Source organism: Canis aureus, chromosome 9 (genome assembly GCF_053574225.1).
Source record: "Canis aureus isolate CA01 chromosome 9, VMU_Caureus_v.1.0, whole genome shotgun sequence".
NCBI lineage: Eukaryota > Metazoa > Chordata > Mammalia > Carnivora > Canidae > Canis > Canis aureus.
Window position 1 is genome coordinate 30553735 of NC_135619.1, and position 21126 is coordinate 30574860.

A 21126-nucleotide genomic window follows, 5' to 3' on the forward strand; every position below is an offset into this window, starting at 1 on the left:
CATAAATCTTTGATTTGTATTTTGTTTTCAATTGGAAGAAAATGAGTATGGTTCTCTAGGGATATATAAATTAGAGCTCTTTATACCAAAATACTGAGGCCAAAGAGATGATACACTTTACATAGTGAGCTCTGTGAGTCATATTTTGATGTACAAAAAAATGCCATCATAGAGGCTAAGGCTTGGGGCTACTGTTGAGATGCCCAGACACCATACTCAGACTTTAATAAAAATGTACTATGTCTGATTCTTCATTATTGATTGTATGATGAACAACATCATGCAGCCTGAAGTATAAATAAAATGAAAAGAGAAATAAGATCAGCAGAGAGAAAAATCAGTGTCTATTTATGTGTGTCTGGCCACAGGTCAAAATCAAGAACAGGACAAACTGTGTGTGTGTGTATATGCGTTTATGTGTGTGCACGTGCATGTGTGTGTGTGTGTGTGTGTGTGTGTGTGAAAGTAGGTAGATAGATATGTTGGATAGCTTCTGTTTGTCCCTCTGGACGCCCTGTCTGCTCTTCTCCACCTGCCCTATGCCCTAAGAGGCCAGCTTAGATGTACTGCACAAAGGGGCTCTTTTGTACCTGGCTTCCGTTCTTTTCAGCTGGTGGGGTCACTGGTAAAAGATGGGAAGAATGAAGGAGCATGAGATTGGGGTATTTATTTTAGCCAGCTTGTTCTCTCTAGGGTCCTTTAGGCTGGCTGCACCCTTTAAGATCACAGCTTCTGGGACACCTGGGTGGCTCAGCAGTTGAGTATCTGACTTTGGCTCAGGTTGTGATCCTGGGAGTCCCAGGATCGCGTCCCAAGTTGGGCTCCCTGCATGGAGCCTGCTTCTCCCTCTGCCTGTGTCTCTGCCTCTCTCTCTCTCTGTGTCTCTCATTAATAAGTAAATAAAATCTTTAAAAAAATAAGATTACAGCTTCTGTCACACAGTCCTCTCCATACAACTCTGTTACCAGTTCCCTTCTTGCCAGTGGGGCCTTGGGTTGGTAATGGCACCCCTTGTTATCAGTTTCCAGGCAGGCACTATCCTTGTTTCTCTGCACCCAGCCCCACTCCTTTATACTCAGTCCTTTTATTAACTATTCTCTAAATATCTAATTTGAGTTTATCCACTATTTCCTTCTAAATCTCGATTGATAAAGTAGGTATGCATACATTTCTTGCTCCAGAAACAATGGCTCTTCTCTCTATCAGCATGAAATGTCTTGAATTTTTCCATTGCACAGAATTTTAAGTCATTTCCCCAGAAGCAGACCCTGAGTTGAGGATTTGTGTGCAAGAATGTTGTTGAAGAGATGTTCCTTAGTTCTGTAAGGGAGTGTGGTGGAGAAGAAGGATGGGGAGGGAGAGGCAAGATAGGGAAAGTAGAAAAGAAGGAACCAGCTAAGCGTATACTTTCAGGCAAAGTCCCAACCTCAGCTAAATCTTGAATGGAGCTCTGGTGCATAAACCACATCTTGGAATGTGCCCTCACTTGACTCAGGGGAGCTGGGCTTTCAGTTTCCTGCACCAGGGAGTCAGGGACCTAAGAGTACCCAGGAGAACACCATCAATTTATACTTCATATATATTCCCTGTAATATGAAAGTAGTTAGGGAGAAAAAAATGAAAACTAGAGAAGGGGTGCCTGCTGATTATTAACTGGCTTAATAATAGAGTTATTAGGAGAGAGGAATGAGAACTGCCTCAGATGCTAAAAAAGCTTACAACAGATGCTAAGGGGATACATCCTTTGAGAAACACTACATGCAATCAAACAGTATTTGCTTTCAATGGACTCAGTTAATGTACTTTAATATTAGTAAAAATCAAATTAGAGCTTAGTCTTCTTAAAAAGCAGAGGCATCTTTGTGGGAATCTTAATTACCAGATGCAGGTAGTATTTCTATGATATGTGTGCATGTGTTGGGGGGGGTACGTGTATCAACACTTGCCATTTCCCTCTGAAGCTTCTAACACTTGGAAATTTGTCATAGAAGCTTTTCTCATCTGCAGTTCAAACACTTTTTTCAGCAGGAATTTAGCTGAAGTTGAAATCACCATCTGGCATCTCATATTGAACCAGGTCCTTTGTGTGCCAAGAACTTCTTCTTTTGGCAATGACGTTGACTGTGATCTTTCAAAAATGTTTCTTGGGTTGGCAGTCTTGACTGAACAGAGCAAGCAGCCTGTCTTGGAATTTAGGAAGAGATATGCTGAGCAAATTTTTGCCCTGGGAAGAAAAGTGCAAGGTGAAAAGTTGAACCTTAGGTTTTGAAACCCCAGAAGCCCTATCTTTTATTACTGAGCTAAAACCAGCTAGGGGGAAAAAATCTCAGCAATATAATTAGTAGCAGCAAAACGTTGCACACGACCAACAAAGGGGGTATTCAATTCAAACCAATAAATGCTCTTTAAGCACTCTCTAGGTGTGAAGTATTATCTTCCCTGCTGTAGGGGAGGGGTCTCCCTCCCAAGTAATTCACTACCTGGGGGCTGAAGGTGCTTAGGTAGAAACAAAGAAGCCTATACTGACAAGCGAGCGAGCTGTAGCTGACACTGTCTGCCTCCTCCTGAATGCCTAGGGATCCCTTTTTACCCTTCCTGTCCTCCTGCATCAGTTTTGACATACTTTGCTTCCAATGGTTTGTACCTATGACTCTCCTGGATCGGATGTCCTTGAGCACTACAAACGTATTATTCCAAGAGAGGAAGTGCTTAGGAGCAGAGTTCCTTGCTAGGGACTAGTTGGTGTAGGGGTAAGAAAGCCCAGCCCCTTGCCTTGGAGCAGGACATAAAACAATGTCCGTATTTCTCTACTAAATGAGGCTGAGCCACTCCCTCTGGGACTTTGTCTAAAGCCTCACTTGCTCAGTCCCTTTCTCTTGTCTGCTTCCTTCTTTCATTCACTTGCCAATCTCTTCTGGGAACATTTCCCGTAGAAAACACTTTCCTACAAATCCTCCTCTCAGGATCTGTTTCTGGGAACCTAACCTAAGACAGGAGCATAACAAGAATAGAAACAAAATGCTAGGAGAGCAAAGAAGAAATGACTAATTCTGCATGGATACCAAGGACCTTTCCATAGGTATTTGAACAAGGCCCTGAAGGGTAATTTGGATTTTGCCAGGTAGATAGAACTGAGGAACATCACAATATATCTAAGGATGATACATATATGTGCAGCTCTAAGGAAGGTAATAGTAGGGGGTGATAGGAAATGGGAGTGCTAAGGCAGGCTTGGAGTAACTGAAGATGAATCTTGAATGTTATTAAAGAGTTTAGACTTGTTAAAAATTGGTGATAGTGAACCATTCATTATAGGTTTCTGACCAGGGAAGAAACATGTTACATCTCACAGAAAATAACTGGTTGGAAAAACAAAAGATGAGTTGGTAGGATAAGAGATACACAATGGAAGCCAGTGGGGGGCGGGGTGTCACTTCAATATTCCGGGTGAGGATAATGAGGGACTGGCTTAGGGCATGGGAAGGAAAAGGGAAGGATGGATCTAGAGGTTGAATGAATAGGCTTGTCACTAACTGGATGTAAGTGGAAAAACAAGAGCTATCCAAAGTGACTAAATGTTGGCTTGGATCAAAGAGTGAACGGTGATGCCTTCAACCAAGAGATAGAACCTAAAAGGAGAGAAAGACAGATGGGAGAGAGAAATCAGTGAGGTCATTTTTGGATATATTGAAATTGGATTAGACGTCTGAAAAAAAAATCCCTAATAACTCAAAAAATTTTTGAATGAAATCTGAAAATCATCTGAGAATAAAAAACAATGAAAAAATGGGATATTGGGGGAAATTGGGATATTCAGAGACTCATGAAGTTCTAGTTCAAGGTTAGACCACAGAAACACTTTTTAAAATTAGCTGCCTGAAAAAAAAATAATAATAAAAATAAATAAATAAAATTAGCTGCCTGGGCGGTCAGTAAATTAAGTATCTGCCTTCAGCTTAGGTTATGATCCCACAGTCCTGGGATCAAGTCCCGCACAGGGCTCCCTGCTTAGCAGGGAGTCTGCTTCTCCCTCTCCCTCTGCTCCTCCTCCAGGTCATGTTCTCTCTTACTCTCTCTCTCTGTCAAATAAATAAATAAAATCTTTTTTTAAAAAACTTCGACACCTTTAAGAATAAGAACACTTAAAAAAAAAAAATAAGAACACTTAAAATTCACTTGTGACAACAGCGCAATGATTCAGTTTAACCAGGATCTTACTTTGCTGATGAAAACTAGAGTGCGGGTCTATATGGTCTGAAGATTAGATCTAATGTATTACATTTGTATGACTTTTTGGAGCATTCTGCAAAAGCAGACCCCCATGATACTGGTGCTGAAACAAGAAGAAACATCATGCTTTTAGTGTTCCCAACCTGTCATTTATCTACTGTAACACGTGACTGGCGGAGGAACTGCTAGAGTAGTATTTCCATCAACTGACAGTGGCCATTTCCTTAATTATTGCTGTTCATTTGTTGATGGCCTTGCATTGACTTAAAAAAATAATTCAATATGTCCATGCACTGTATTGACATTTCAAGCAGCACACAATTAAAAGCAAAAGCTTCGGTTACAATGTTTCAGTTTAAGGAAAAAATCTACTTTATAGAAGATACATTGTTTCAAAAGCCAAATAATTTATAGGGCTACAGAAGGTCCCCCTACTCTGCAACAATGTTACATTTAAACTCTTCTCTTTGAGAACCCTTGATACTTAGAGCAACCAATACTTCTTTCTACCTTAGGTAAGAAGTAGATTTTTGACACCAAAATACTCCTAGAAATAACACAGGAAAAGATGGTAGAAAATGTAAGGAGCAAGAGAAAGAGAACATTAACTGTGTTTATTCATTCATTCTCTTTTTCTCCCTCCTTCCTCCTCTTCCTCCCTTCTTTCCTCCCTCCCATTCCCCCTCCTCTACTTCCAGGAACATATGAGGATCTACTGTGTGCCAGAGAGTAAACTAGGAGATAGAGACACCATACTGAGCAAGGGAAACATATGTGATCTCCATCCTCAGAGAATTTAAGTCTATTATACTTGATTTCAGATTCTACTTGTAAATAAAGGATAATATCACTTGTCCTTCACTCCTGTTCTCTCACGTGTTCATATTGTATATTAAAGCATACTAGGTTCACCCATTTTGGGGGCAAATATGTCATGCATAACCCAACTAGGCTACCTTCACTTGAAATTCAGTTCTATCATTTTTTTAAAAAGACTTTATTTATTTATTCATGAGACACACACACACACACACACACACAGAGGGAGAAAGAGAGAGAGAGAGAGAAAGAGAGAGAGAGAGGCAGAAACACAGGCAGAGGGAGAAGCAGGCTCCACACAGGGAGCCCGATGTGGGACTCTATCCTGGGACTCCAGGATCACGCCCCAGGCCAAAGGCAGGTGCTAAACCGCTGAGCCACCCGGGCTGCCCCGGGATCCCCAGTTCTATCATTTAATAATTGTGTACATTTGGCCAAATGACTTAACTGTTTGACCCTCCAACTCTTTATGTATTAAGCATAGATAATAGCATATGCCTTGTGGGACAGTTGTATTACATTTAGAACTTAGAATGGGCTCTGGTACACAGTGGGCAATCAACTGGTGTTACCCATTATTATTTTTGGCATGCACAGGAATAAACAGAAGAAATAGGCCACATCTTTCAAAGAGCTTATCGTTTTGCAGTTGGAGACAGGTACACAGATAAAGGCAATAAAGTGTGGTGAGTGAATGATGAAGAAAGAATATTTAGGCTATAGTTGGGGGTGGACACAAAGAAGGGAGTGGTGAATTCTTTTAGCCAACTCTTTTGAGATGGATGTAATATCAATCCCAAGTAGTTTCTTATTTCCCTGACTCTCAGGTAAATGATCCTTCCCCATTAGATGCTTGTTTTGCTTGCTTTATTTGCCCATAGTTATTTGACTGTGAATAATTATGTAAGCACAAATACTGGCCTAATTGTTGTTCCTCTTTATTTACACCCTGAATAAAGGAGCTTACCATAATTGGTAAAACTGGGTTAACGTTTTCCTCATTTCTTATGTTCAGTGACATATTTCTTATAGAAATCGGAGTTCTTTGTACAAAGGGAAAATAGGCCTTTTCTTATCCCAAGAAGTGGTTTTCCTTTGGCTCATGACTGGCTAAGTTATAGTCATCTGATTTAATTATGGCCAACAGGAACCAAGGTAAGCTGGAGGTTCTGGGAAAGATTTTTCTTAATACTATGAGACTGGTGGAAGGAAACACTAAGTATTCTTCTCTGGATGTTATTGGTCTGCACGTGATGGCTGGTACTGCTGCAGCCATCCTGTGACCATGAGGAGAGATATTGTGGATATCCTAAGGATGGAAAAGTAAAAAGATGGCAATAAACTGGGTCCCTGAAGACTCCTTGAGCTACCAGATTTACCAACTTGAGACTTGATCCACCTCCAAACTTCTTGTTGTATGAGAAAATAACCCCTTAATTGTTTAAGCTGCTTTTAGAGGGGTTTTCTGTTAACTTTCAGTTAACTCCTTTTGGTAACTTGTCCCCAGGTATTTGGAGGCACTTCCCTGTAGAAAAATCATACATACTCTCCCTTTTAAGCCTAAGCATAGTCATATGACTCACTCTGACAAAAGAAATATGAACAACATGATGGGTCATTTTTAGGTAAAAATTCAAGAGCCAACATGCAGTTTGTCACATTTCTTCTCTACTATGATCCGGGAAGCCTATTGAGATGGGGCCTCTGCCAGTCTGATTCCACAGTAAGCAAGACCTTCTTGTCCCTTCCATGGGGGACTTCTAGCATGAACAAGAAGAAAACTATCATTTTAACCTGCTGTAATGTGTTGTGACCACAGCTAATCTGGCTTAACTGCCAAACATCCCAAAAGCTATAGTGAATCAAAGAAATGAAGACAAGAGTTTGAGATACATAAGCTCAACTCTGAGTTACTGCAAAAATCAGGCTCTCAAAAAAAAAAAAACAAAACAAAAAAACAACAACAAAAAAAAAAACAGGCTCTCCCTGCCCATTCGACACACTTCCTGTTCAGTGAGATGAGCCTCAGAATGGTAGGGAATTTAATCTGAAGAATGCTTTAAAAATGCCTTCAAGTGGATGCATTATTCAGAGTAAATTAATCACAACTTATTAAGTGTCTCTTCAGTGAGCTCACCTTATCACTTTGCCCCACCATGCTCCTCTGTAATGACCCCACTGTGCTCTCTTCTAACCACATCTACCTATGTGCACCACCCCCAGGGGGCTGGGTAATGTCTCCACAATCATAGAACTGAATTTTCGATGCACAAATAAGAAATGAGGGTGACACCTTGGTGGGTGAGACAGGAAGATAGTGCGGGTGATAGCTAACACTTATATTGCACTTGTTCTATGCCAGGTGCCATCCTAAGCACTTTATACACAGTACCTCCCTTCCTCCCCACCTTAAGTGGCAGATATTGTTATCTCCAATTACAGATGGACAGAGGCACAGAGAGAGAGGTGAAGTGTTTTGTCCAAAGTCAAGCAAATAAAATCTGGTGACACTCAGATTCGATTTCAGGCAATCTGGCTCCAGAGTTGTGCTTTAAAAAAAAAAAAAAAAAAAAAAAAATATATATATATATATATATATATATATATAGAGAGAGAGAGAGAGAGAGAGAGAGAGCACGAGCAAGCTGGGGGAGGGGGGTGCAGAGGGAGAAGGACAAGCTGACTCCATGATCTGAACTGAAACCAAGAGTCGGACGCTCAACTAACTGAGCCATCCAGATGCCTCCAAGAGTTGTATTCTAATTATGATGCTTAACCAAGTTCTTGGGGCCACAGTTCCTGGAGAAGCAAGAGGTTAAGAGCCCAGTTTCACCTGACTGAAAACCCAGGTGGGTATTGTTTCACAGTTTGCAAACATGTCTACATTCCTGGTTTTCCCAGCTGTAGGATGGCACTTTGTGACATAACAGGCTGGTGAAGACCCCAGCATTGAGCTGGGCCTTGATAATGTTATTGGGGCTGCCGTAGCTTCTAGGAAAATCCCCCCCAGGGGGGGTGGGGAGCAGAAGTCTTGGGCTTTTGAAAAGTCATGCACAAATATGAAATGATTGGGAATGTCCCTAGGAGTCTGTCGGAGGGTATGGATGGTAAGGTGACAAGACCTAGGAAAGGCGGTGTGGAGAGTCATTTCTGAGATCTGCAGACAGAAAAGCAGCTGATCTGTACTTGATGCATTGGAAGGAAGGCTAGATAAGCCCTCTGGACCAACTGTGATTTAAGAGGTTTGGGGGCAGGGTGGCATTTTCCTGAGGCCTAAATGGTGTGCATGCATTTACATGCATATGCATAGGGAGGTAAGAGCAAGGAGCTCAGAACCTAAAATTGTTTCAGAAAAGCTTTGGAAGTGTGGCTCAAGAGAGAGAACTTAGTTTGGGAAAATGCAGTTAACTACCAGCAAGTCCTTTAGGTTGTATCTCTAAAATGTATTTTGAATTTGAACACTTCTCACCATCTCCACTAGGGCCACTGCCAGCAGCCCACTTGGGGTCACCATTGTGGCTCTCCTAGACTCTCTCATCAATCCAGCTGGTCTCCCTGCTTCCATTCCTGCCCTTGTCCCATCCATTTGCCTCGCAGGAGACAGAGTGATCTTTAAAAGTATGCAGTCAGTTCCTATGGCTTCCTCTCACTCTTAGAATAAACTCCAAATCTTTACTACAAAAGCTGGCTCTGCCTAACACCCGCATCTCATCTCTCACTACTCTTCCCCAAAGTCCAGCCCCACGGGCCACACTTCGGTCATAGGGGCATACCAAGCTCCTTCCTGCATTAGTCGTTTCCTTTGCCAGAGGTACCCCATCCCCACCCCCAGCTCTTTGCATTGCTGGCTCCTTCCCCTCCAGGGATCCAAACATGACTGCCTCCAATTCCCCAACCACCCTGTTCCCTGCCCCTCACCCTCTCTCAGCATCCTCTATACCATTAGCAGATTTCCTTTCCTTCACAGTACTCAACACTGTCTGAAATGCTCTTATTCATTCATTTGCTTATTTACAGAGCTGTTGCCAGTCTTCTCCACCCCCCAATCCCCCCCACCCCCATTAGCCTGACTGTGCCTTGTTCATGGCTAGTATCCCCAGCACCTAGATAAGTTTCCAGTGCACAGAGATTCCACAAACTAAGAAGTAAGTAATTTACATTTAATTTCCATCAGTAATACATTTCAAACAATTTACTTATACACCCCGGTGGAAAAAAGGAGAAAAAATTAATTTTATTTACATTTAATTGAATATTGATGTATTCTTTGGATGATGGAATGGAATAGTGATATCTGAACACAATTTTTTTTTCTGAACACAATTTTGTGAGGTTAATCTACCCCTAGAAAATCTGAAATTACATACGGTTCAGAATAAATTAGTTTTACATAGAAAATTAAAAACCCAGGAGCCACGATTGATAGGTTCTTACGTTTAAATATTAAGAAACTATAATATTAAAATACTACGAAAATGTAAAATATAAGCTACAAGGTGTCTAATAAGGAGTTTATACTTAGGGCAAACAATACAATGTCAAAATCCAGCTAATCATATTTTCTTTACTGATTTCTTTGAATAATATAATGGTACTGAATGTTTATTTGGAGCCAGTTGAAATATTAACATTATACTTGGGTATTAGCTGCATTTGCTCGTTTGCCTTAGTTCTGGATTGGATTCAACATTGTTATATTTAAAGATTCTTAATGGAGAGCTCTCTAGGATATATTCATCTTCAATCCACATATGACTAAATTTGGTCATATTTGCTGATTGTATATAGAGCCCTTCCTGAGAAGTAAATATTAATGCTGACTGGTTTTGAAAAAAGAACCCTTGGGGCACCTCTTCTTTCCATTTTTAGACACCTCTGTTAGCTGCTTTAGCACTTGGGTAGAAGTGTTTTTAAAGGAGCTTGTGAAGATTTGGAAAAGATTTTATTTTTAATATCCCAGATTGCATTCTCTGCATTTGGTTGGTTTTGTTACATGTGCTCCATCTGTCTTGGAGATATGGAAGACTCAGTAGGGAAAAATGGAAAGGGCAAAATTGTTTCCCTAGCTCCATAAAATATCTAAAAATTACTTCACATGTAGGATCTGGCGCATGGATTCCTCCACTTCTATCTTCTACACTACCCAGGTCCTGTCCATCTTCCCTCCAAAGCAGGAAGAGAAGAAATTGCTCAGTTACTCCCTGGTTAGAAAGTGTGCAATGGTGGGATGCCTAGATGGCTCAATGGGTGAGCGTCTGCATTCAGCTCAGGTCATGATCCCAGGGTCTTGGGATTGAGTCCTGCATCCTGCTCCCTGCAGGGAACTTGCTTCTCCCTCTGCCTATGTCTCTGCCTCTTTCTCGGTATCTCTCATGAATAAATAAATAAAGTCTAAAAAAAAAAAAAAAAAGTTGGGACACCTGGGTGGCTCAGGGGTTGGGCATCTGCCTTAGGCTCAGGGCATGATCCCAGGATCCTGGATCCAGTACCATGTCAGGCTCCCCGTGGGGAGCCTGCTTCTCCCTCTGCCTAAGTCTCTGTGTCTCTCATGAATAAATAAATAAATCTTAAAAGAAAAAAAAAAGGGTGCAAGGGCAAAAGCCTTTCACAAAACGCCCACTTTGAAAGACTTCTTTAAGACTTCTTATCATTTCAGGTGAATTTAATGAACATACAAATTGGTTCTTTTATGATGAATACTCTTAAAGTAAAATAAATTTCCTCACTGGCTACAGTTGATCTGGGATTTCTGATATCATTCTTTAATGTTTCAGGCTAAGTACTGGATGAAAAAACCTGAAAAACCAAACAAAACATTTCTTTGCCTATCCCCAGCTGCACCTGATAGAGAAAGAAGTGGAAATCTTACTCCTCATTGGACATTACATCCAATTTCAAGCCTCTATTATCTTTTTTAAAAGCCACTGGAGAATACCTAGTAAAGTTTTTTGTTTCTTGGAAAATCAGCCGGTTATATTGGTAATGGGAGCTCTTCATGGACAGGGTGTCTGGGAGATATAAGTACTTTTATCCATCCCACCATTGTTTAACATTATATTTGTGCATTTATTGAGGGTCTTGTAGCCTTAGAATGTGCACTTTTGGAGACTACAGATCTTCTATGATATTTGGAACACCCAATGAAATATGGATTCTTCAGTATCATCTTAAAAGGGACTTAATCTGGAGCTATGAAGTAATACTTCTTTGGTGTGTGTTTATCTGCAAATGAACAGAATTAATTCAACAAGCAAAACAGCCCTGACTTTATAAGCCTACTGAATTGAGATAATGCTAGTATCCTGGTTTGTTAATTTGGGGAGGATTATTTTTTTTTTTTAATTTTTATTTATGATAGTCACACACAGAGAGAGGGAGGCAAAGACACAGGCAGAGGGAGAAGCAGGCTCCATGCACTGGAAGCCCGACATGGGACTCGATCCCGGGTCTCCAGGATCGCGCTCTGGGCCAAAGGCAGGCGCCAAACCGCTGCGCCACCCAGGGATCCCTGGGGAGGATTATTATTTTAGAAAGATCAGAAATAAAGTATTGTCAATCAAAAGTAGATTATTAGAGGTGATATTTAAATACTATATGATATTTAAGGCTGGCTTTACAGTTTACAAATCATTGCTCAAGCTAATAAACTTACGCATTAGTGCCTACCTCATATAATATCAAATTTTCTCATATCCTATGACTCATTTGAGAGCTCTGTTCACTTGTCATCAATATCTCCTATCCTGTTACAAGACCTTGTCATCACCTAGAACTGTTTCACCTCTGGCATCTTAAACTTTGAAATTCCACTCTGACCTCAACCTTATACCCTCCCTCCCCTAACCACCATCCTTCCCATCTTAGTCTTTTTTTTTTTTTTTTTAAGATTTATTTATTTATTTTAGTGAGAGAGTGAGCAGGGGGAGGAGCAGAGCAAGAAACAGAATCCTGAAGTGATTCCCTGCTGAGCTTGGGGTCTGACATGGGGCTCAATCTCAGGACCCTGAGATCATGACCTGGGTGGAAATTGAGAGTCAGCTGCTTAACGGACTGGGCCCCTCAGGTACTCACCCATTTTCAGTCTTGCCAAGGCATCTGGCCTTCAGCCTCCCCAACTAATAGCCTCCAACCCTCTTGGTTTGAAGGACATTCTCATTATCAGATACAAGCTCTTTACCTTTGACTTAATGGCACAGCCAGTCAACAAATCCTCAACTTTGGATCCATCTGTTTTCTTTGGCCCCAAGTTTTACTGGAGAAAATCACATAACACATAATCATGCAGTCAGGTGCTAATACAAATTTTGAATTTCATACTTCAACCGGGCACTCAAGAGGACCTGCAATTCAAGACCATCTGATCACTCCTAATTGATTGCTTGTGTAACCAACCTGATGTGAGACACATGGAACTGGATAACACGAATCACAGACACTTAGGACAGAGCTGTATTGAATACATTATATATATTAAAAATAGTAAGATTCATTCCCCCACCCTGGATTTCATGTGGGCCAAAATTTCCCCATTTTTTGGTATGTATTTCTTATTTTCACTTTCTTTTGCAGTTTTCCAAATAGATTACTTCTTTTTTTCCCCCCCAAATAGATTACCTCTTTAAGCGTTTAGAAGAATAGAGGTGCCTGGGTGGCTCGGTTGGTTAAGCATCTGGCTTCAGCTCAGGTCATGATCTCAGGGTCCTGGGATGGAACCCCATATCTGGGCTCCCTGCTCAGCAGGGAGTCTGCTTCTCCCTCTCCCTCTGTCCCTCCTTCCTCCCTCCCTCATTCATGCTCTCTCTCTTTCAAATAAATAAATAAAATATTTTTTAAAAAAGTTTAGAAGAATACTAAAGAATTTATGATAAATAGGTACACCTGGGTGGCTCAGTGGTTGAGCGTCTGCTTTCAGCTCAGGGTCATGATCCCGGGTCCTGGAACTGAGTCCCGCATCGGGCTCCCTGCATGGAGCCTGCTTCTCCCTCTGCCTGTGTCTCTGCCTCTCTCATGAATAAATAAATAAAATCTTAAAAAAAAGAATTTTTAAAAAACAGAAAATATTTACTATATATCCACTGTGGGCTAAGCAATATTGCAGGTGTAGGGATACAGTAGTGAGGAAAATAAACAGTTCTGCCCTCAGAGAGTTTATATTTTAGTAGCAAGGAATGGAAAATAGGCAAATAAGTAAAATATATACTGTCAGAAAGTTATAGGTGGGCCTATAGAATCCTAGGAAGGGAGTGGAGGTTGTGAGCTATGCTGTGGAGAGGCTGCTTCCCATACTGGGTACAAGTATGAGCCGGATTGCTTGGATTCAAATCCTATAGGTCTGGCACTTACTATATGTGTGGCGCTGGACAAGTTGCTTAATGTCTCTATGACTCAGTTTCCTTATCTGTAAAAGGAAGATTTTCATAGTACCAATATCACAGGACCATTAAGAGGATTAAATGACTTACTACACAAGTAACATATCCCCTGATAGACACTACACAATAGTCAGCTAGTTTAAATAGCTGTCTCATCATTGCTCTCACCTCTCTCCTTCACAGCCTGTGCCCTCGAGGCAGAGATAGAATCACCTTGAAGGGAATGCCCCTTGCTTGGTGAAGTCACTCACTTCCTGGGCCCTCAGACAGGCCCTAGCAATGTGTTCATGTGGTGCTTTTATCAAGTTTGCGAAAGTAAGATACATATTTTTTTTCAGTAGGATAATTTTTAAAAGATTTTATTTTTTATTAGAGAGAGCATAAGCAGGGGGAGCAGAGGCAGAGGGAGAGGGAGAAACAGGCTCCCAGCTGACAGGGAGCCCAAAGTGGGGCTTGATCCCAGGACCCTGGGATCATGATCTGAGCTGAGGACAGACACTTAACCGACTGAACCACCCAGGTGCCCCTAAAATAAGATATTTTAATTGCACTGGTTAAGACGTCAATATTACATAGCACTGAGGTGGCTTTAGGGATCTGGGGATTCAGCTAAGGAAATAAAATTGGAGACACATTTAGTTTGAGTTTAGTGGGGAACGTCTATGTGTTTGGTCACTTCCACACCAGTTTCAGTCACTGCTGGCCATCACAGTGTAGAGGCAGCTTCCAGGCCTCCTACCACCCACTGCGCGTGCCATAGGTGCAGGGTAGGACCGGGTGAAGGGAATGTGTCCCATATAGGGTGACAGCAGATGTGCAGGGGTAGAGGGGAAACCAGGGTTTGAAATGTACAGAGCCAGAAGTTGGTCTTCTGGAAAGTTGGAAAGTTCTTGTAATACTTTGATGTATAAAATTATAAGTAGAGGATTTGGTTCTCAGGGCATAGTCAAGGCAGCAATCCTTCCCTGTCAGGAACATACTAGATAATGCAACATTAATAATTATTAATGCATTTTGATGGATTGAATGTTTATGTGACTTTCCCCCCTTTATATGTTGAAGTCCTAACACCCAACATAATGGTATTGAGAGATGGGGCCTTCTAACTCAGTTTAGATGTGGTCATGAGGGTAGGGTCCTTATGATGGAGTGAGTGGCCTTCTAAGAAGAGACAGAAGAGGGGCACTTGGGTGGTTCAGTGGTTGAGCATCTGCCTTCAGCTCAGGGTGTGATCCAAAGTGTAAGTCTGAATGACACATGATCTGAGTCCTACGAGCCACTGGAAAATAATCTAAATGACTGGCTTGATAACATAAAAACAGGAATGTGGGGCATCTGGGTGGCTCAGTGGTTAAGCTTCTGCCTCCGGCTCAGGGCGTGATGGTCCTGGGATCAAGTCCCACATCAGCCTCTCCGCACGGAGCCTGCTTCTCCCTCCACTGATGTCTCTTCCTCTCTCTGTGTGTCTCTCATGAATAAATAAATAAAAGCTTTAAAAAAAGAGAGACTGGAGACCTTGCTCTTTTTCTCTTTGCCGTGTGAGCATACAGTGAGAAGGCAGCCATCTGCAAGACAGGAAGAGGGCTCTGACCAGAATCTGACCCTGCTGGCACCTGATCTCAGACTTCATGGTCTCTAGACCTGTGAGAAATAAATGTCTGTTGTTTAAGCCACCCAGTTTAGGCTATTCTGTTATAGCAGCCTAAGCTAAGACACACTTTAAACTTGTTTTTTTCTATTTTAATGGGAATCATATTAGAGAGAATTGTAATTCCTGCATTTGCAGACCAGAACCCCATAGCAGTACCACAAACAGCAGGTGGTCTGTGTGTGAAGTTGTGAGCTTTATGCATCCCACCCATCAATAGTAGAGAAATAAATTTAAACCAAGCACATGAGAAGAAATCATTGAATTCTTCTTCTACTCTCTCTTTAGAAAATATTACAAAGTTATTTTCACTTTAGAGATGATCAGAGTCTATAGCCATACATGTAGGGGAAAATAAAGTATTGTAGGGACATGCCAGTCAACAAATATAAATCATATAATTTGTGTGATTTCTTTTCTCATTCTAAACAATATCCACTTTGTCCCTCACTTTGATTTTGTAAATTGTGTGTTTTTTCTTAAACAGGCCCTCCTCCCGAACAGGCACGCAAGACTGGACCTACTTCCATCAGGAGGAAACAGGAATGAGGGAATGCCTTGGCTTTTCCTTCTCACCTCTCCCAGATGGATCTGTGTGTTCTGTTGTACTTACCATCCTTTGTCTCAGAAGGGGAGTGGATGGCCCTTCTCATTCCCTTCATCTGTACACTGATGGCCCCTGGCCTCTGACCCTATCACCCACCTCTTCCAGTGACTCTCTCTCCTCACTGATGTCCCCACCTCTGGATGAGCATGTTCCTGCTCCTTGCTGGCTTCCTTTTGAGCAAGCATGCTCAAAAGTGTCATCCCTTGACTCTGACGCCCACCCCCTGCCTTCCTCTGTTTTAGAGGCTTCCTGACTCTTGCCCTCTCTCCTCATTAAATGTTTTGAAAGACAAGCTCAGATATAGGGCCTCCGCTTCCTCATTCCTCATTGCATTGAGATCTGGTTTCTTGCAGCTTTTGGGAATCGTCCCCTAGACTTGCCACTGCTGGCCTCTGGCCTCAGATTAGTCTTCATCTAATGAGGCCTCTCCACTGCCTCTGCCAATGTCTTCACCACCCTCTCCTGCATCCTTTCTGTTCTGGCCCCCATGGCCGGTTCTCCCCATTCACCTCCTTCCCCTTGGACCACTTGATCTCGGTCTCTTTTTTTGCCTCCTCTGCTTCCTGGGTTCCTGGGTTCCCTGCCAGTGTCCCCCAGGCTCCGGCTCAGACCATTGGTCTCCCATCTCACACACTCTTCCTGGATGTGCCTGTTTGCTCTCTCACAAATCTCTGCTGTGGACTCTGTAATGAGATTTCTATTCCCGTGGTTGCTCCTGAACTTTGTAGCCACATTTCCAGCTTGCCACTAGAAAGCTCCAACTGCTTCTTGTACCTAACACCTTCACAAATGAAGATCTTCCTTCACATCCTTCCTACACCTCTCCTTACCCATGTTCTCCAGGGTAGAAGGTGCCACCGTTGATTGCTAAGGTACTCTTGAAGACTCCAGGCTTTCCTCCTTCCCCCTCACACCTCATCGCTAATCATTAACAAGCATTACTTATTTACCTTTCAGTTAGGTGTTCTTAACCTTTTTTTTGTTTTTGAACCATGAAGCCTCTTGACTGTGTGGGGAAGACTTTGGATTGCTTCAAGAATAATGCTTTTTAGAGCATGAAACAATACAAAGGGTCACAAAAGGAATAATTTTTTGAAAATATAGTTTCCAAAGTTATAAAAAGTTTTGGTATGGTAACACATGTAATAATGCACTAATATACTATTAAATACTCAGATCCAATGTCAGGTCTAATTACCATCATTTTCAAGTAGTGATGAACACAAACAATACTCAGATTCTCGGTGAAATGTGATGTGAAAAATCTGTAATTTCTGTTAAGGACAAAGCCATAAATATTGCTAACGTTGCTACAGTAGTGTTCTTATATTAATCATCAGAGAATAAAACACACTTTAGTAAGAGAAAAGTAAAAATAAAGATATAATATTCCCCCCCCCCCCCCACAAGTTTACAAACCCCTTGAGTTCTTTCCAAGTAAAGAATGTCCGCTTTAAAATGATCTCTGGCACATGCTTCCTCCTTTCCAATCCTCCGGCCACTGACCTAATTAGGGTCCTTCTGTCCACATGGAGGCCCCTGATTGGCTCCTCCTCTTCCTTCACAGCCTGATCTTATTATTGCCGTTTTCCCAGCATACCTGAGCAGAGCTCCCCCCGCCCCCCACCATCCAGTCACCTAAACTGGGTGCTGAGCATCAGACCTTGTCTTCTCAGTAGAACTCAGAGTCATCTGCCTTCTCCACCTGGCTTGACAGCCTCATTTGCATCAGATGGCTCACAGCCACCTTACTGCTGCCCTAGCTTTGCCCCATCAATCCTTCCAGAAACACAGATCTCTCTAAAACCCAAATCTGATAACGACTCCCCATTGTTTCCAATCATCTCCCCATTATCAGTATAAAATTTGGGCCCCCTAGCATCCTGTGGCTTTTGCCCACCTTTCCACCCAGCTTCTGCAACTCTGTTCCAGCCACTTCTCACTTCCAGAATGACCCAAACTGGAGGATCATTGGGGGTTAGAGCAAGGGCTCTGAAGCCAGACTCCCTCAGTTCAAATCCTGACTGCACCACTCACTCAGTGTGTGACCTCGAAAAATCACTCCATCCTCTGTGCCTCAGGTACCTGAGCTTTAAAATGAAGTCATAAGGGATCCCTGGATGGTTCAGTGGTTTGATGCCCATCGTCTGCCCAGGGCATGACCCTGGAGTCCCGGGATCAAGTCCCACATCGGGCTCCCTGCATGGAGCCTGCTTCTTTCTCTGCCTATGTCTCTGCCTCTCTCTCTCTCTCTCTCTCTGTGTGTGTCTCTCATGAATAAATAAATAAAATCTTAAAAAAAAAATAAAATGAAGTCATAAGAGCACTTGCCCCACAAGGTTGTGAGAACTAAGTGTAGGACACATGCCAAGTGTTCAGAATGGGGCCATGATGTATAGAAAAGCTCAATGACAGAAGGACCCTGTCACTATGCCATGTTGCCCACCTGGGGAATGGCCTTTCTCATTTTCTGCGTGGCCAACTAGTCCATTAAGACTCAGCTCAGGCATCTCCTCCTCCTGAGAACCTTCCAGGACCTGGAAGGACCGGGCAAGGCTTCCAGGCTGGCAGGACAGGGCAAGGCTGGGGGCTCTGTGGCCCCCACCCACTCACCACTTAGCTGTATCCCACACAGAATGTGTGGTCCTCTGGGTGCAGGGTGTGGCTCCCTCCCTTGGTAATCCAGGAACTGCAGAGAGCCAAGCACAGGGTGGGTGTTCAGGGAGTGTTTAGAGGCTGAATGGATTACAGAGAGAATGCAAATCAAAGGACAAAGTGTTAAAATAAAGAGGAGCCAGTTCTCTCCTACTCTCCTGACAATTTGCTTTTTCAAAGTATCGTATACAATGTGGACTTATCTTACCGTCTTTCTGAGTGGTCCTGTCTGTAGTGAGCTCCTCCCTGGCCAATTCTTGGGCCTGATAGCATCATGCTTCTGAAACAGAGGAAAAATGCAGTGTGTGGGGATGGGGGATGGGAGGGCGGGCAGGACGCTGGGCAACTAGGAAGCCCTCAGGACAGGACTGGCACTTATATTCTTTTAGCAAAGGAGACTACAACAGTAGAAGCAAGAATTGAAGCATATTTTTAAGAATGGAAGAGAAAAAACCTGCTGTGCTTTTCTGGCAGAGGGTATATCCAACATGGCAAAGGCCCTGACTTTACTCAGAGCTGTCCTCATTCTTTCCTTTTCAAACATGATGAAATAATTCATGTCTTGGGAAAAGGTAAAAACAATGCAGAAGGGTAGAAATTAAAAACACAAACACAAACTGCCTATTTCCCATAGGCAATCTCTGCTTCTGTGCAGATTTAAAAATACACACAGGGAAGCTCGCAGTTGCAGGTTCAGTAGGGCTACAACCATGCTCAAAACATCAGAAGTGTAAAATTACGCCTGGATTTGTCCAGAGAGACAACACTGGAAGGAAGAAAACAATTTAAAATATGACCCGTCCAGGAACCCTTTCCATCAGAGATAGTCTGCGGGTGTAGGCACCCAGAAAGGAGGGCAGGCTTTAGAGTTTCATTCTAGGCTGTGTCCTTCTCCTTGATGACCCTGGGAGAAAGGGTCCATCCTCAAAGAGCAGTAAGGAGAGCCTAGCATTTCAGGATGCTCTAGGCAATCAGGCCACCCACCCCTGTTAGTCAGGGAGGCTGCGATTTAGAAATGCCTGAGTTGGGGAATCTGGGTGGTTCAGTGGTTGAGTGTCTTCCCCTGGCTCAAGTCATGATCCCCAGGTCCTGGAATCAAGTCCCCCATGGGGCTCCCCACAGGGAGCCTGCTTCTCCTCTGCCTATGTCTCTGTCTCTCATGAATAAATAAATAAAACCTGAAAGAAAGAAGAAAGAAAGAAAGAAAGAAAGAAAGAAAGAAAGAAAGAAAGAAAGAAAGAAAGAAAGAAAGAAAAGAAAGAAAAGAAAGAAAGAGAGGATCCCTGGGTGGCGCAGCGGTTTGGCGTCTGCCTTTGGCCCAGGGCGCGATCCTGGAGACACGGGATTGAATCCCACGTCGGGCTCCCGGTGCATGGAGCCTGCTTCTCCCTCTGCCTGAGTCTCTGCCTCTCTCTCTCTCTCTCTGTGTGACTATCATAAATAAATAAAAAATAAAAAAAGAAAGAAAGAAGGAAAGAAAGAAAGGAAGGGGGATCCCTGGGTGGCGCAGTGGTTTAGCGCCTACCTTTGGCCCGGGGCCTGATCCTGGAGACCCGGGATCGAATCCCACGTCGGGCTCCCGGTGCATGGAGCCTGCTTCTCCCTCTGCCTGTGTCTCTGCCTCTCTCTCTCTCTCTCTCTCTCTCTGTGACTATCATAAATAAAAAAAAAAAAAAAGAAAGAAAGGAAGGCCTGGGTTGGAGGCCCACAGTGAGATGAGGGAAGGCTGGCCTCTTTGGGGCTGGGCTGGGCACGGGGATGTGGGTACAAGGAGGGACCTCAGCCCAGGTGCCACCTTCCCCAGCTACCATCACTCCTGTGGCTCGTCACGCCAGACAAGGGCAGAGGGAAGCACAGCCCCCGCCCCGTGGGTCAAGGATTGGGCAAGCAGAAGCAACAGCTGGGCCAGGGATTGGGCAAGCAGAAGCAACAGCTGGGCGAGGGGAAGCCCAGGGCCAGAGCCAGCAGGGCAGCCTGGGAGGAGCCTAAAAATAAACTCCAGCCTGCCGGCCTAACAAAGGCCTGTTGTGAGGCGCAGCAAGGGAGGACTGTCCTGGGTGCTCCTTGCGGGCTGCTCCAGAGCCACGTGGGGAGTGAGCCCAGCCCCTCCCTTTTGCTGGGGTGTCATTCCCAATATCCCCTTGGGCTCCACCAGCCTGCGCTCAGTAAACACCCCCATCCTTTGCTTCCAGGCGTCTCTCTCACCCTCACTTGGGGGTTAAAGACAGACTGGCCGTGGTACCAGTCTGAGGTGCCCAGTCGGTTCTCAGATGGGCAGGAATGAGAAGACTCCTCTTTGGGGAGGAAGAGGAAGTGCCCTGTGTTCTCTCCTAAGGAGGGGCCCTTGGAAACCAATTTGCCCTGAGGGGCACTGTCAGGAGGCTCCCCCAGGAGGCGGTCCTTGTTACTTGTGCACCTCGGGGAGCTTGCTTTCTGGGCTACTGGGCTAGGGACATCCTGATCCACTGGCTCACTCAGTAGTACAGCATAGGAAACTTATGATCTCAGGGTGGTAAGTTCGAGCCCCACGTTGGGTGTGGAGATGCCTTGGAAATAAGAAAAATCTTAAAACAGAAAATTGTCAGTAGGAAAAGCAAAAAACATTTGGGAGGTAAGGAAATCAAGCTCTAACAGGGAACAGAAAACATAAGCTACAACAGTAAATTCTTCTAATGTTTAAAGTCTTCTTTTTTAAAAAAGATTTTGTTTATTCGTGAGAGACACAGAACACAGAGACGCAGAGACATAGGCAGAGGGAGAAGCAGGCTCCTCACAGGGAGCCCCATGCAGGATTC

The 21126-nt window shown here is 43.4% G+C and overlaps 1 long non-coding RNA gene across 1 annotated transcript; it reads right to left on the bottom strand.

The window, feature by feature from the left end:
• Positions 1-1774: 1774 nt before the first annotated feature.
• Positions 1775-20280, bottom strand: LOC144320569 (uncharacterized). The gene is made up of 4 exons (XR_013386196.1): positions 19857-20280; positions 18540-18611; positions 18290-18412; positions 1775-2224 (listed from the first exon to the last, which is right to left on the bottom strand). It is a non-coding gene; the product is annotated as an uncharacterized LOC144320569 (long non-coding RNA).
• Positions 20281-21126: the final 846 nt, after the last annotated feature.